Here is a 5,000-nt window from a genome sequence, read left to right on the forward strand (position 1 = left end):
TATAAATATCTGTATATACATATAAAATATACATATATATAACATAGATAGATAAATAGATAAATAGATAGACAAACAGACATACACTTAGGAATGCAAGCCTAGCCTTTATATATATATATATATATATATATATATATATATATACCCATCTGGGTAGCCAACCTTCTCCCACCTACCAAACTGGTATAGATTAGATTTGGTTGCAGGGGGAAATCTGCATATGCATTATTCTAAAACCTAAACTCAATGATTGTACTCAGGCCTTAAATAAACAATGCCAACAGGTTACCTCGCCATGGTGGATGCAAGATATGCGTGAAAGGGAAATTAACAGTTCATTTGCAATTACATTCATATGCGAGTTTTGGAAATCTTTCGCATATTGTCTGAATGATTATTTCAGAATATTTATTATTTCTTTCCTAATCATTTTCGATGTTGCATTTAAACGAAAATTTCAAAGGTTCCAAAAATATGAAATTAGTACCTTGTTTACGATTTATAGGCAACCCTCTCTCTCTCTCTCTCTCTCTCTCTCTCTCTCTCTCTCTCTCTCTCTCTCTCTCTCTCTCACTAAAGTATCTCCCAAATGATATCAACTAAGCTCACCCAAACTACTACTACTACTACTATTACTAATAATAATAATAATAATAACAATAATAATAATAATAATAATAATAATAATAATAATAATTATAATAATAATAATAACATCAACAACAACAACAACAACAACAACAACAACAATAATAATAATAATAATAATAATAATAATAATAATAATAATAAACCTCCAACACTAAAACTCTGCTGATATAAAGAAATGAAGAATGACGTCACAATTGGAGTCTTAGTTACTCAGACGAAAGGACAGAAATTGCGATAATGGAACTTGAATGAGGGAGAACTTAATTATTATTATTATTATTATTATTATTATTATTATTATTATTATTATTATTATTATTGTTATTGTTATTACTATTGTTATTATCATTATTATTATTACTACCTAAGCTACAGCCCAGTTGGAAAAGCAAGATGATATAAGCCCAAGAGCGCCCACAGGGAAAAATAGCCCAGTGAGGAAAGGAAACAAGGAAATAAATAAACGATATAATAAGTAAAAAAAAATTAAAATAAAAAGAATTTTAAAAAAACATTAACAACATTCCAACATATAAGTCATACATAACTATATAAAAGGATCACTTTGAGGCAGTAGCGTCTGAAGTAGACATAGCAATATGAGCGTCATCAGGAATGATATCTGCAGTAATTCCTAACGATTTAACGATGATGGAGTCGAAATCAAAGCCAAATTTCATTGGACAGGATGAAGTTGTGATTAAAGTACTTGGATGGATGATGTTAGGCAGGTCTTGCTACTGAAACGAGAATTCCTAGTATATCTTGCTCTGGAGATTGATTGATTGATTGATTTTGAGTTTTCCGACATCCTGACACCGATAGTCAGTGGTGCCGATATCTTTTATTATAAATAAAGAATAAAAATAAATTTAAAACCATAAAAGCGAAGATGTCCTTATAAAGATTAAATAGCTTTTAAAACTACTACTGAAATAAATCTAAAAATAGGGCTAGCATAGTACAACACATCCTGCCCAATAATCTTGGCAAGGATGAATGTAGTACACCTAGCCACAACCTTATTGAGCAGAGATTTCTTGTGTTTATCCCCGCCCACCTCCTCTGCTATCTCTCCTTACTCTATCTGTTTACTCGACGAGAAGTAAAGATGTGACAAGGTGCACTTCTCAGGAGCGAGGTGTACCAGGGATTCCTGTGTCCAACTATACATAGTGGTGTTTTGTGTCTCATTATTTGTCCTTATAAGTTCCTAGCTTATAATTCTTACTTTTCCTGCAATACACACGAGTCAAATATGAAATTCTAGCGTGAATATTCATTCATTATATTAACATATTGATATCGTTTTCATTTCATAATCTTAAGGATGGTACATTGGATTGATGCTTGAAGTCCCACTCTCTTCTACACAAATGAAACGACCAACATCAATCAATAAGTTTAGGATGTTTGAAAAACAAGTGGTTTCAATAGAAAATATAATTTTATTTTTTATTTTTTCATGAATCATATACTGAATTTGTTGCAGGTGACTCTCTCTCTCTCTCTCTCTCTCTCTCTCTCTCTCTCTCTCTCTCTCTCTCTCTCTCTCTCTCTCTCTCTACATACATATACATATATTAAAAATATACATACATATACACACACATACACAGACACATACACCCACACACACACACACACACACATATATATATATATATATATACATATATATATATACACACACACACACACACATATATATATATATATATATATATACATATATATATACATATATATATCATCCTAAGAACAATCTTCAAAAATATTTGATGGACTTTAATGACTGTAGAGTCTAACATAAGAAGATTTATTCATGAGGAGACAGAAACAGAAGAACGAATAGACAATCCTGTACAAGCCTGCAAAGCATAATACTATATAGCTTGATTAAGAAAGGCTATTGATCGAACTTCTCCACGCCATAGATCTACGAGTGTTCACGATTTTCGTGTCGTGGGTTGACCCTAGCAATTTTGGTGAGCTGTGTGACAAAATCGATGACCTATTAAGTGCGAATTTCGTCATCCTCCCAAAATGTGCGTCCTATATTATCATCATTATTATTATTATTATTATTATTATTATTATTATTATTATTATTTATTATTATTTATTATTTATTATTATTAATTATTATTATTAATCATCCTTATTATATTATTATCATCATTATTATTATTATTATTATTATTACTATTACTGGGTAAGGCACAACCCTAATTGGAAAAGCAGGGTTGCAATAAGGAAATATAGCCCCGCGAGGAAAGGGAATAAGGAAATAAATAAACTATGTGAGAAGTAATGGACAATTAAAATAAACTATTTTAAGAATTGTAACAACATTAAAATAGATCTTTCATGCATAACTATAAAAAGACTTATGTCAGCCTGTTCAACATAAAAACATTTGCTGCAAGGTTAAACTTAGGAAGTTCTACCGATTCAACTACCCGATTAGGAAGATCATTCCAAACTTGGTCACAGCTGAAATAAAACTTCTAGAATACTGTGTAGTATTGAGCCTCGTGATGGGCAATTAGCTGCATATACAGTTGTCTTTGTTCTGCATATCTAACAGTTTCATAAATAATCTTAATGTGTGTTGCAAATTGCAATGTATGATAATAGGATTTCGCAATGATTCTCATATTCGCATATGTTATTTGCCGGCCATACATATATGCCGTAGAATTTCATATGTAAGTTTTGGTAATGACTTTCAGTTGGTCTCCTCTTCGTAGAAAATGCAATACTGTATACATGCGTGTGAATGTATTTATGTGTGTACCACTATATATATATATATATATATATATATTCATATATATATATGTATATATGTATAAACAAATATATGTATATATATATATATATATATATACACACACACATATATATATGTATGTATAAATAAGTATATATATATATATATATATATATGTATATATACACATTATATATATATATATATATATATGTGTGTGTGTGTGTGTGTATATATATACATATATACATGAATATAAATGTATATATATGCATATATATATATATATATATATATAATATAATGTATGTATATATATAGTATAAATTTCTTTTGCATTATTTCCTGTTACAATACAAATCCTTTAAAGTCGTTAGGAAGATTCGGTTTGAATACAAAAGAATTTAGGAATGAAAAAAAAAAAGAACTTGTGCCATTCTTTAAGAATAATGCTTTGCATTGTATTGCTTCGCTGGCGTCTTTCGAGGCAACATTTTACATAAAAATGTCTTTGTACAACAATAAGCTCTGAAAGACTTTAGTGTATCTGTTGTTCCATCTGATGAATGACCAAAAGTATTTGAAGAAATTCCTAAGTCTATTCTTCGTTCTTCGAGCAAAAAAAAAAAAAAAAAAAAATACGTTATATACAATTTTTCACATGACAAAGACTCATTTAAACAATCTTGCTAACTAGACAATGCTTACGTCCATGTATTCTCTTTTGGCCGAAAATAAAGGAATAAGGAAAGGAAAATGAAATTGGAGAACAAAAGGAAAACTAAGTGGGCTCTGATTGCATCGAAGGACTCGAATAGTCTCGAAAACTGGAATTTCGTCTTTATTATTATTATTATTATTATTATTATTATTATTATTATTATTATTATTATTAGAATCTAAGCTACAACCCTAGTTGGAAAAGCAAGATGCTATAATTCTAAGGGCTCCAACAGGGGAATATAGCCCAGTACGTCAAGGAAACAAGGAAATGAATACATTACAAGAGAAGTAATACGATCGAAATAAAATATCTTAAGAACAGTAACAACATTAAATTAGGTCTTCCATATATAAACTACAAAAACTTAAAAAAAGAACAAGAGGAAGATGATAGAAGATAGAACAGTGAGCCCCAGTGTACTCTCAAACAAGAGAACTCTAACCCCAGACAATGGACGGCCATGGCATAGAGGCTATAGCACTACCCAAGACTAGAGAATAATGGTTTGATTTTGGGAGTATCCTTCTCCTAGAATTATAGATCATAGTTCATCCCATAAATTCTAGATCAATTTTTAATTACTTTTAATTATACAAATGGAAAGTTATGCGTCATGTTTTCTTTTTGTATTAGACGTGCTACTAGTAAAGGCCCGCTTCCAATTAATGAATCTAAAACTATATACATTGAAATATTCTATATTATATTGCGTCACTAGGCAAAGGAGGAGATGCAGTTCATTCTAATAGTCAGGCTTTCTCCATCATGAGGCTCAATACTACACAGTTTTCTAACACTTTTATTCCAGCTGTTACCAAGTTGTGGAATGATCTTCCTAATCAGGTA

Source organism: Palaemon carinicauda, chromosome 20 (assembly GCF_036898095.1).
Source record: "Palaemon carinicauda isolate YSFRI2023 chromosome 20, ASM3689809v2, whole genome shotgun sequence".
NCBI classification, from domain to species: domain Eukaryota; kingdom Metazoa; phylum Arthropoda; class Malacostraca; order Decapoda; family Palaemonidae; genus Palaemon; species Palaemon carinicauda.